The sequence below is a fragment of the Branchiostoma belcheri genome, unplaced genomic scaffold (assembly GCF_001625305.1).
Source record: "Branchiostoma belcheri isolate BF01 breed outbred unplaced genomic scaffold, Haploidv18h27 scaffold361, whole genome shotgun sequence".
In the NCBI taxonomy this organism is placed as follows: domain Eukaryota; kingdom Metazoa; phylum Chordata; class Leptocardii; order Amphioxiformes; family Branchiostomatidae; genus Branchiostoma; species Branchiostoma belcheri.
The window spans coordinates 89,747-103,131 of NW_017803978.1; the positions used below are offsets into that span (position 1 = coordinate 89,747).

At 38.1% G+C, this 13,385-nt stretch overlaps 1 pseudogene; it reads right to left on the bottom strand.

Annotated features, from left to right (window-relative positions):
* Window positions 1-6,225: 6,225 nt before the first annotated feature.
* Window positions 6,226-7,582, bottom strand: LOC109476169 (annotated as a pseudogene).
* Window positions 7,583-13,385: the final 5,803 nt, after the last annotated feature.

Below are 13,385 nucleotides of genomic sequence, written 5' to 3' on the forward strand. Positions count from 1 at the left end.
TATATATATACGGGGTCTTGTAAAACTTAAAACAATGTATAAATGTTAACAATGTACTTTTTATGTATTTAGAGGTTAAAATTGAGTTTTAGTCATAAATCTTTTTTTCCTACATAAACGCGTCCTGCAGCCATGGAGATGTCACTGAAAATTGCCACACTGTCGCAGTGGAAGACTTTCTTCTGCCACTCCTGAAAATAAACAAAACAACCAGTTAGTATCGGTAGAGCAAGGGAACCAAGGTCATAGGGCACATGGCTTTTGGACTATGGAGCAATGGACAGTAAAGGGATTGCTATCTTAATACATGTATCCTTTTTGTTGCCAGGCAAACTCGGGGTGTTGGATACTGGTTTCCTAATTTGATGCTGTCTTGCCACAAAAACTTCTTTAAGGGATTAGATATTACACAGGTGTTCACAACTTGAGAAATCTTCCAAGAGACCCTTATCTAAATCGGCGAAAAGAATTTCCTCCAGCGGCGTGTTATGTGGTAACCTATTGGGTCGTGTGGGTAGCGGTAGCTTGCAAGGTCAGAGAAATCCATGACATTGCCTGGCACGAGCTTTCTGACAGAATTCTAGAATCATACTGACAATAGGTCCTGAGAGCTAGAGATTGTGTGGTTAACTTACTCACAGGGATCGGGACGAAAATGTAAGATGAACAAGTTGTCAGCAGCAGGGTCTACAACATGAATATTCATTCAACAGTCTGTAGCCGTAGACACAAAAGGGAACATCTTTGTCGTTGACAGGAGTGGCTCTCGTATTCTAAAGTATGGTGAGAACAGAGACCAGCTGTTCAGTTTTGGTAGTCCAGGTAATGGAGCAGGGCATCTTTATTACCCCTCAGGAATCTGTGTGGACAGTTGGGGGCGTGTGATTGTGGCTGATACTAAGAACAGCCGGGTGGAGATGTTCACGGCTAAGGGAGAGCACATCCTCACCTTAGCTTATATGCAGTCCCCTGCACAAGTTGCTACAGGTGGGGAGTGGCAACGATCTTTCCCAAATATTAGGGACATTGGGGGCCCGCAAGCCCTTTTCCGTAGAGCGTAACTGGTGTTGGGTTACGTTATGTTGCAATTTGACAAGAGTCTAAATCCCTCCTGCTATAAAATTGCAACATAACGTAACCCAACACCAGTTATCATGATAACAGCCACAACATTGGTTCAGGTCATTGAGGTCACTGTTTGGAGAAGAAGAATGTAGCAAAAACAATATGTTTTCCTTCGGTGAACATAGTAATGAATATTAAGACAATTACATCAAAGAAAAGTAATCTTCCGAATCTTCAGAATCGTGAGGCATGTTTGATGTAACGTTCCCTTCTTGGTGGTGGTTTTGACACTTTTTCTTCCAAATCTTCAGAGTCATCATGCATATTTGATATATGGATGACATCCGCGCGGGCAAGAATTTTTGTCGGTTTGCAAAGCCAAAATCTATTCCAAAGGACAAGAGAAAAATGTGAAGGAATGAAATTAAAGAATGTATTATTCACCATACAGATAGATTATTACTCTGTGTGTTTAGTCATTTGTTTAACCTTCCTGGCCACCTTGCTGCTAGTAATCCAATGTCAATATTGGGCTCAGCAGTACTTAAGATGATGATGATGATGACCTAGATTTCACATATAATGAATGCAACTTTTTCCCAACGCTCGTATCAGTTTCGGATTCCCAGGGGATGTCATCCATATAATTTTGTACTATATTGTATCTTACCTTCTTTGCATTGCATTGTATTTGGTATGTTTTTATATAAATATTGTAAATATGTTTATCTGTATGTCTATGGTGGAGGCAACGTGAAGAAGTGATCATCACCTGTTTTGTCTCGCCCTCTATCTTGTTATGGTGAAGTTTGATAAAGAAATAAAGAAATAATCAAACCAACAGGGCCTAATATTTTCCATACTTCGCCGCCATTTTTAAAAATATTCCAGTGAGAACATCAGTGTCTAGCAGAAACGCACGTGATTTTGCACGAAATCAAGGTTTGCTGTCGCCCAGAACAAGATCACATACCTGCACTGAAAATGGCATATTCATAGGTTTTTAAGAAATACAATCTTAGTAACACATTTCGAGATTTACAATGTTTCTCTATGTCCGGACATTTTAATACATGTAAAATACTGTTAGCATACAGGTAGCAAGTACAGTACCACCATTGTAAACTTTAACGTAAATTACGATTTGTGTAAAAGTACACACGCCGAAATTATGGTCGTAAGCACGGCGTAATTACGTTCGCAGTGTGTGTGGGGGGGGGGGGCAGCCAGAAATATTCAGAATGCTACAACCCGATTTATGGAACAAATGCAGCCAACGCATGCCAAACATACGTAAATCGCAAGCCAATCTTACGTAAGTAATGTTAGTTACTGTGACAGCAAAATAATCCGCTGAAGAGGTTCGTCAGTCACGTAGAATTAACGGTAGATTATTCTTCAATCAGGGACTGTTTTTGAAAGGTAGAAACACTCCGCAAGGAGGCGGGGAAGGCCAGAAGATCCGAACAAGTCTCGACATAGTCTCGAGTTCTTCAAGATGTACAGTCGACATCGAAAATTGGTACGTATTTCTACCTTTCAAAAACAGTCACTTATTGAAGAATATTCTACTGTAAAATAATGCACGGAATCTTTTTCAGTTGAAAATATAACTCAATCCCGACCAAATGAAAAGAAATCAACCTCTATTTGAACAAAAATAATGCTTTTTGAACGTAGAAACTTGAATCTAACTAATAAATTCACTACCTATACTGTGTGCACCAAGGCCTTAAGTTGACCTTCTGGCTAGTAATTCTAGAGTGTCTACTAACTATAATTGTTTTTCAATCTATTCCAGAAACCAGTAGTACGTCATGCCGCTGTCTTATCTTTACTGGTCTTCTTAAGTGACAAGACAATCAGAATGAATTTTGACTGTAAAAGTTCCTTCAAGTAGCCGCAGCTGAACAAATAATTGTAGTAGGGCGGAGTCTTGGAAACTGTGTGTGTACGGCAACTATTACTGACAAAGTTTTGCAGTCACTATTCTAGATCTGCAGTACAACAGTTTCTTTCTAGTTGGTGCTAGGAGTGTGTCATTAATGAGTTTTGCTTCCACATTTTGAAACTACCATTTTAACTATAGTAAAAGATCATTAAAAAATTCAGTTTAGTAGATGACACCCATTTCCCAACTGTAGTGTCCCTAAAGTATCTTACAGAGGTCAATTCTTGAACTTGAGAAATCAATAATTTTTTTTTAAAACTAAAGGAGGAATTTTGCTTTTTCTGCATGCAGGAAGTCGGAGTATTTCCTCAGAGCTGCTGGGTAGGTTGATCTTGAGATCTTGCCACTGTCACTGACGAAAGATAGTGAATATTACAATGTACGTGAAACGTCTGATCTATTCCAAAGTCATAAGTGAGGAACCATTTTTTGGGTACCTTATTATCTGGATGTCTAATAACCTTCATTGACGAGCTGGGTAGGTTTCCAGTAGAAACGGTTAGAGGCATTCAATGTTATTTCAGGGCAGCAAAACTGGATTTTGAAGGTCACTTTTCTGTTTTTTTTTTTGTGTCGTGTGGGTGTACTCACTTCCTCCCTGCCTGTGGGCAGACTATTTGTACCACAGCTGCCAAGTTGACCCCAAGGTCAATCTATAGTTAGAAAATCTTTTCTCCCCCCTCCCTGGCACTCTGTTGCATTCAATACCTAATAAACATGTACAAGCAAAAACACTGATTAACACACGCAATACAACACCTCCACACCTAAGAGAATGTGGTGCATATACTTTATTGTGCAACACTTGATACATTAGGTTGCCATGTGTTAGCTACAAATATTTAACAATTGTAATACATGACTTGACGTTTATTTTACTTCAGCACAACATACAAGAAAGCATCAAAGTGTGACCAAAACATTCAAAGAAAACAGCTTTTGTTTAACAGTAATGTGGGAGCAAAGTCGTAATACTATACATGTATACTACTACTTTCTAGACCTCAAGGGCTCAAAAAATGTACTCAATGTATGGCATCGATCCAATAAAGTTCTAACGACTGCTGGCCCTAGCCTGGGTTACATCATCTGTAGTTACTACTAGGTCCAGTAATGGTGCACACTTATTAGACTTACTTGTGGAACACTAAAATCTTAATACAAGATACAAGAAATAGTGAATTTTGGCAACAAAACAAATATTTTCTAACAATCATTAATGGTTTACATTAGTGTATTCTACATACAATATACAAGAAAACATAGAAGAACATCCATAGTTAATACATGTATATAAGTGTTGATAACAAGGTACAATATAGAGTTCCTAACAACAAGGTACATGTACTATACATTCGCTAGATCTCAGGAACACAAGAAGTAATTATAATAATGTTAACATCAAGCACTATAAGCTCAATGAGTGTACAACGTATAATTATAACATTAACCCAAATGAAGTCCAAGCAGACCCTAGCCATCATAGTTACCACATAGGCTCTCCCTTTTTGCTGGCTAGTGCTATAAATCAGGTCAGTATGGTATATGATTGACGTGGCTGCATTCTTTGTCAGATGCTTAAGTACGACCACTCAAGCAGCGAAAGAACATTCATAACATACCATGTCCATCTTCGTGAACTATCATTATACTTTTCATTACTCTAGGAATTTTGAAATATTTGTTGAAGATAGTTATCATTTTCAGTGGCTTATTAATGTATGAGTGACGCACTTTGATTGTTGAGAAAGAATGTCTTTTTCATAAGAATCTACTGTTGGAAAGACTGAAGGTGACTCAAAATTATTGTAGTACGACTGGCATACAGATCATCTAAACTGTATATATCAAAGAATTAAAATTCAGTAACTGCTGTTGATTAGTCCCACGTTTGCATTGAAATGTACTGATGTCGAATCAAGCATTTGGGAAAAGTACCTAAAATGGTGTCAAACGGAACGTCTAGCAATCTTTGATAGCTATGTTCTCAAACATCAATAATGATGTAGTTTTGGGTTTATACGTAATGTACTTTTATTCCTGCCGGAGCCCCTATCATAAGAATCGGTGTAAAAATTTTGATCAAACTTGAAGGTTGTCTTAATCAAACATAATTTTGCAAGCTAGGTCTGCATTTTGGTTGCTTGATTAGTGGCTAATGGCTTTCCTTCTTCGGATACGTAAAATGTCACAACACCTCTTTGACAGGCTGTTGGTGACCATTATCTGATATAAAAAAATCAGATCAGAATGGTAAATGATTGATGGGGCTGCATTCTTAGTTGGATGCTTAAAAGATCACTGACGCATCCAAAGGACAGTCATAACATACCATGTCCATCTTCGTGAACCATCATTATACGGTTTCATTACTCTAGGAATTTTGAAATATTTGATGAAGATAGATATTATTTTGTAGTGGGGTGTTAATGTATGACTGACGCACTTTGAAGGGAGAGAAAGAATGTCTTTTTCATAAGAATCTGTTGGAATGACTGAAGGTGGCTCAAACTTATTTTTTTTATATTCCAACAGTTTATGACCAAACATGGCGACGGCACACTGAAGTTATATCAACTTATTTTATGCTGCCACCAACACAGAGTACAAATAGAGGACAAGACAATACTCATTTTTGCTTGAGTTTAAGTGTGGAAAGTCGTGTAAAGTGCCTTTCCCAAGGGCACAAGATGACTCAAACTTATGAAGTACGTTGGTTAACAGATCAGCTAAGTTTTCATCATCATTGAAACAAAATTCTGTAGACTTTTACTGTCCATTCAGTCTACATTTGCATTTAAATGCAATGATGTCGAATCAAGCACTTAGCATTAATCCCTTAAACGGACAGGTGTCACAACGGGAGCAAAATGGAATATTTCAAATTCTCCAATAGCTATGAATTCATAGTTAGATTGACTAGATCGTTTGGCTTTACTTTGTATAACTGCCAAAGGAAACATATGATAATTTTTTTTTGTTGTAATTTAAAGATCAAATCAAAGCTCGGGTTGGTCAAACATAATTTAATAGTTACCATTGCAACTTGATAGAATTAACTCAATGTCACTGATAGATGTATTATTCGTGAAAGCCATATTCTTGAAATTTGTTTGATGCTTAAACATAATGTCAATATGCCTGTTGCCCGCGGTGAATTTTCAAAAATTGAATGGCAAACATTCATTCTGAAGGAGGCTGATAGAAACTCAAGTGATCAAGTTGAGCATGCGGTCGCAGATGTGCATGTACCCCCGGCGAATGTTTTTGTTCATAACGCCGTATATGATCGGGTTCAGGGCTCCGTTTAAAGTACCCAGGAACTGGGCAACAGCGAAGGCTTCGGCTGGAACTTTACTGGAAAAAATCACCATCACAGTCATCGGCATATTACACAGGGTGTACGCAGCGAACAGGGACATCATCATTTTAGTGATCTGTTTTTCTGCGGCACTGTTGTACTTTTGAGAACTGTTTGGGACAACGTGAGCTCGCTGTGGTCCTTTATTTGTACCCGACTGATCGGACACTATGGTGGTAGTTGGGATGGCGTCTTTGTTTTTATCTGGCTCGTTGCAATCATTGGCTTTTTGTTCCTCGTCACTGGGTTAGGAATTTTCCTCCCGTTGTTTACCTGCACCAGGTGCTGCAGCAACCTGCACGATAGTAACTTTGGGTTTACCTGTCTCGGTAGGATCGTTGCCTATCTGTTCATCGTCACTTGATGAGGAATTTTCATCCCCCAAACACACTACACCCTCAAGGTTTCTAATTGGCTTTGTCAACTTGTCGATTTCTGTGCTCGTGGAAGGGATGGCCACACCACGACCCCCCGACTTTGAGTACTGCACTGCCAAACGGTTTGTTGGGCCCTGTGCATGAGCTTGGACTCGATTCTTACTCTTTCTCACATGGTTCTGGATAAGGATGTAAATGGCAATGGCAGCGATGTATGGGAATATGAAGGTTAAAAGGGCCGCGGTAAGTTTTGCCCAGAATTTGTCAGAATTCGCCGTCCCACACCGTTTCAGCTTCGGGTCTACCTTGATTTCCTCACCGACGTAAAGAGGCAAGAAAGAGAGGATGGGAACCAGCCATGTGAGTACTGTTAGTACAGATTGTGAAATACCGTTGAAGAGCGATACACAACATATGACATAAGGACGCCCCCCATAGCACGGGAGAGGCATAGCCTATCAACCAACATAGGGCTGGCGGGGGCTCCCAAAGGGGGTTTAGGAGCTGCTGGATCCAAAAGGGGGAAAATATGGTGTTGAAAAGGATGTCTGTACAACTGAGGCTGACTAGTGGCACGTTGACCAGTTTTCGTAGGTCCGGGCGTGTGCAGATGGCTAGAATGGTGAGGAGGCCACCGACAATAGTCACCACGATGACGACTGTAGGTCATAAATGAATAGTTTTCCCAATCAGTAAGAAAAACTATTAAAACTACTAAGACATGTTATGCTTCTATCTTCATTAAACATGTCACAAGAGAACAGAAGGCATAAACATGAACTTACTTCCGTTGATCACAACCAGAATGTACTCCCAAATAGTCGCCATGGCAAAGATTGGTTCTCTTCAACCTTCATTGTCCATCAGTAACTGACTCTCTCAAAACAGTCCTGCATCATGTCACACCTGTGAATCAGAAAAGTTCTTTTATTTGTCGAGAAATGAAATCATATGCACCTTTTCCTTCAGCGTAGAGATGCATTGTAGAGATGCATTCTAGTGGAAAGTTCGATTGTATGATTACCAAGCTATTCTTCATTTTCTTCATATCAAAATTGAAAAAAGCATTAAGTGTGTGTTACTTACCATGATTGTATAAATGATTATATAAGTGCAAATTAAATCAAAAGAAGAGAGGATACCAGAGAGTTACCCACCTTTTACAGTGTCGAAAATTGTCGGTTTGAAAAACAGAACTCTGCTGTAAGGTTGGCAAGAGCTGCCAGCAGAAGCGCCTCCAGCACAATGAGTGATCTTCTGGGCATTCAGAGATCATATATTATAGACCGGAGATTGTAAGCATCATCAATATGCATATTACCCAACACAAACCACCTTTTAGTACATATTCTAAACACCAGAAATACCTCGCCAGTTTGGAATGCCCAGTCATCACATATCAGAGGAGTTTGTCCCACTCTATTATAATAATCCTTCAGAAAACTGTTGCCGGTAAATTAGAATTGTGCACAATAACTGACTGGTAAGAGAAGACTCAATACTTTCATTTAGCATCTGAAAGTAGTATAATATTATTATGACTATTGTGATTGTTCAAATATCCTAGGACAGAAATTGATTTATGTTTGTATGTTGATGAAGATTTCCGTAAGCTTTCTTGACGAAGGAAACTTCTCTTTGCTAACAGGGTTCTTCTGAACTGGACTTTACTGTTTTTTATGTTGAACTTCCCTTCTCAGCGTTCATCCAGATGACATCGAAGCTCACATGAATGTTGGAAGAGTCTACAGAAATCTGTAGCGCTTTCAGGTGGGCATAATTATATTTCAGTCCATATCGAAGGTATGATTCAAATATATTGTTATATTTCAGTCCATACAAAATATATTGTTTTCCCTCGTGTAGCTCTTCTACTTCTCTTTTCCTCCTCCTTTTGTTTTTTACAGGATTTTAATTGGGGGGGGGGGCATTTTCAGGCAAAAATATACATTTTGGGATTTGGAGCCCTCGTTTTGAATCCGAATGACGCGAAATTTGGTACCTTCCACACATGTCCACAGAACATTATTCACGCTTCAGGCAAACCCTAACAAAATGATGTAAAATAGGGCTTTTGGCTATTTTTAGACAAAATATACATTTTTAGCTTCTGGTTACTAATGCCAAAACCAAATGACATCAAAATTGGTATGGGGAAGCCTTGGACACATGCTCACAGAAAGATATTCACATGTTTGGCATACACCACCTATTCAGTTGTAAAATTGGAATTTTTCATATTTTAAGACGAAATAATTTTTTAGAATCTTAATTAAAACCAAAGGACCTGGAGAACCCTTTTGCTAAAAATCTCTATATTGGGATTTTTTGAGAATGTGTTTGTTGCTGAAAAGAACTACAAACATATTGTAAACACTGAAAAGCCTTGTATGGGGATTCCGAGAACAATTGTTCTATACCAAAATTTCAAATCCAAGTACACGCACATCACTTTTCTTTCAAGTACACATGTACAAAACATGTTTCTACGGGTTCTGTGCAATTCTTCATTAATTGCATATTTTGTCAATGTTTTCGGATTCTTAATTTTTTGGTTACCTACTTCATTACTGCGCCTGTGCCATGCATGTGTTTTTTTTCTAAGAATTTTCTTTACAAAAAATAAGACTAAAACAGTAAATTGTTGTTTCGCATACATGTAGTATGAGAACTTACATATCTTCATCTCGAAACGATACTATCTACAGCTTTTCAAGTTTGAAGTGCATAACTGTCAAAATGGTCATGCTTGATACGGGATTTTCTTAAATTTAGTACTACTATCTAATATTTTTTTATCTGATAGAGTATATGTTTATGCTATCCACCTATCTATCTTAGTACATTTGTCTAATAGTATTCTACCTATCTGTCTATCTTTATATCGATCTATATTGATCTACCTATAGTAATCGTGGCTGATACTGAGATCGTGTGATCGTGGCTGATACTGAGAACAAACAAACAAACAAACAAACAAGCAAACAAACAGCCGGGTGGAGATGTTCACAGCTAAGGGAGAGCACATCCGTACCATAGCTTATATGCAGTCCCCCGCACATGTTTCTACAGGTGGGGAGGGGCAGCTTGTGGTGTTAAATCAGGTTTACTTTGTAACCATCTTTCCCAAATATTTGGGACATGCCAATTTATTGCTGTGGTTCTCAGACATTCTTAAGTATAAATGCAGCAAGAGGACAAGATAAACAGCTCATCCAACCCCTAAAGCTTAAGCAGCCCTCTGAAAGGTACGTCTGAGAGTAGCCTGTGTTTACACAATGTCGTACTCACTGGCTGCACTAACTGTCAGACGAGCTGGTCACTAGGAATGTGATCTAGTCGGGCTGGGTCCTCTAGAAGCTTAATGGTGACTATTAATCTTTAGTCATAACATATTCTTCCTTCATTGGGAAGAGAAATTCAACTTTTGCCAATTAGTCATTCTCTCTTATATAACCACACTATATACTAACGTTTGGGAATAGGTGCTCTGGTGCACGATTTTTATGTCAATCTTAACCTTTGTTTACTTTTATTTATTTGCACAACAACAGAATCAGGAATAAGAGAAAATACATTAAAGTCAATTGTAAAAATGCTAGTGACTAAATGTCATGTGATCACCCCTAATTAGTCTACTTCACATAATCCAATAGGCAATATACACTGAGCAGGATTGGAGCCATGTTCTCCTTGTTAAGTATCCAACTTACTACAACACTGAAATGATGATAATCAAATTTAGCTCATTTTTTCTATACCGGTATTAACAACATATTCCAAATGGCAAACAGCTATAGAACCATGAAATATACTTACATGGTTATAGATAGTGCTTAAATATATTTGTTGAATAAAGATGTTAAATATTGAACCATAAGCAGTTCTTAACCCATTCATTAGTCTACCAACTGGACACATATTTCCTAGGTATAACAGTCCTACTATAAAAGGACTCCAACATGCATTGTTTCAAAACACCATGAACCAATTGCATGGCAGGATCCCACCCCAACATAGAAGCTAGACCAGGAAATGACATGGCACACGAAATTTTGGCCACACCATCTTAATTTTCCTGGTTCTTGACTAAAAACAAACAGACAAGGATATCCATTAGTATATACTGGAGTTCAGCACCAAGGACAGGTACAACAAAGTGATATGATTTGAAAGTTACTGAATTTTCGCTGAGAAATGTCAAGGAAGCACGGACAAAATTGGCGTGGGCTTCGCGTAAAAAAATGATGAATAAAAATGGGAGCATCTCATAACACGTAAACCTAATATGAGATGGAAGAATTCAATGAGTTGTTTCATCACACCGTCAGCAGTTCTTAATCTACTTATACATCTACCGGCCGAGGACCCACATCTCAACCAAAGCCAACTGTAGAAATATGGCACACATATTAGTAGTGTTATGATTTCAATACAAAATGGCACTGAAATGAAGCGCCAAAATTTACCAATTTACAATATATTAATAATACAGATCGAATCTTTTCATTTTCAATGGAGGCCGTCTAATGTAATGTGCTTTATTAAATTTCTTGCAGCAAGGATAACTCTAAAATATCATAATTCTAAATGGCATTTACTGTTCGTTCAATTTGCAATATACTAGTACTTTTCAATAGAAACCCAAGAAATGATGATAATCAAAATTAGCCCATTTTCTCTATACCGGTATTGACAACATATTTCAAATGGCAAACAGCGATAGAACCATGAAACGTCCTTATATGGTCATAGACAGTGCTTAAATATATGTTGAATACAGATGTAAATGTTACACCATAAACAGCTCTTAACCCATTCATTAGTCTACCAACTGGACACATATTTCCTAGGTATAACAGTGTTACTATAAAAGAACTCCAACATGCATTGTTTCAAAACACCATGAACCAATTGCATGGCAGGATCCCACCCCAACATAGCAGCTAGACCAGGAAATGACATGGCACACAAATTTTTGGCCACATCATCTTAATTTTCCTGGTTCTTGACTAAAAACAAACAGACAAGGATATCCATTAGTATAACCAGGAGTTAAGCACCAAGGACAGGTACAACAAAGTGATATGATATGTAAGTTACTGAATTTTCGCTGAGAAATGTCAAGGACCAAGGAAATAAATCGGTGTGGGCTTCGGGTGAAAAAAAATTATGAATGAATATGGGAGCATCTCATAACACGCCAACATAATATGAGATGAAAGAAACAATTCAATAAGTGTATATTGTTTCATCACACCTTCAGCAGTTCTTAATCTACCTATACATCTACCAGCTGAGACGTCCACACCTCACCCGAAGCCGACTGGAGNTAAATGGCATTTACTGTTCGTTCAATTTGCAATATACTAGTACTTTTCAATAGAAACCCAAGAAATGATGATAATCAAAATTAGCCCATTTTCTCTATACCGGTATTGACAACATATTTCAAATGGCAAACAGCGATAGAACCATGAAACGTCCTTATATGGTCATAGACAGTGCTTAAATATATGTTGAATACAGATGTAAATGTTACACCATAAACAGCTCTTAACCCATTCATTAGTCTACCAACTGGACACATATTTCCTAGGTATAACAGTGTTACTATAAAAGAACTCCTACATGCATTGTTTCAAAACACCATGAACCAATTGCATGGCAGGATCCCACCCCAACATAACAGCTAGACCAGGAAATGACATGGCACACGAATTTTTGGCCACATCATCTTAATTTTCCTGGTTCTTGACTAAAAACAAACAGACAAGGATATCCATTAGTATAACCAGGAGTTCAGCACCAAGGACAGGTACAGCAAAGTGATATGATATGTAAGTTACTGAATTTTCGCTGAGAAATGTCAAGGACCCACGGAAATAAATCGGTGTGGGCTTCGGGTGAAAAAAAATGATGAATAAAAATGGGAGCATCTCATAACACGTAAACATAATATGAGATGAAAGAAACAATTCAATAAGTGTATATTGTTTCATCACACCTTCAGCAGTTCTTAATCTACCTATACATCTACCAGCTGAGAGTCCACACCTCACCCGAAGCCGACTGGAGAAAAATTGTTTCTCCTGGCCAGAAATTTTTCCAGGAACAGCCTCCGAGACAACTGAATCAGGTTCTGTATTTAGTACTTTTCAAGTCTTCAGTTAACAGTAAATGCTGAGTAATAATTTGACTAGCGCCTTCCTAGAGGGTTGAACGTTCCTCATGTCTAGAGTGTTTTTATGTTAATCAATAGCAAATCTGTAGAGACTTAATCATTACCAGCACTACCTTAGGCTATAAGGTATAACAACACAATAATGTTTTACATTTATCAGCTCTTAAAGCCTAGGAAAAAATGTTGTACATCCTGTTTCAGTCCTGAAAAAAATTAGGGTCGTTAAGTAGGGATTATCTTTTTATATTTCAGTCCATACCATGGATGAAATATATTGTGTTCCCTCATGTTTCTTCTTCTCCTCCTTCTCCTCCTCCTCCTCCTCCTGCCACACAGTCAAAGGGATTCAACTCTGTCATTTTTTAGTCAAATGACCTGAAATTTGGCAAGGAGGTAGAGTGGGCCAATACCCCTAGGCGTTTTTTTTCATTTTTTTGATACATGCCT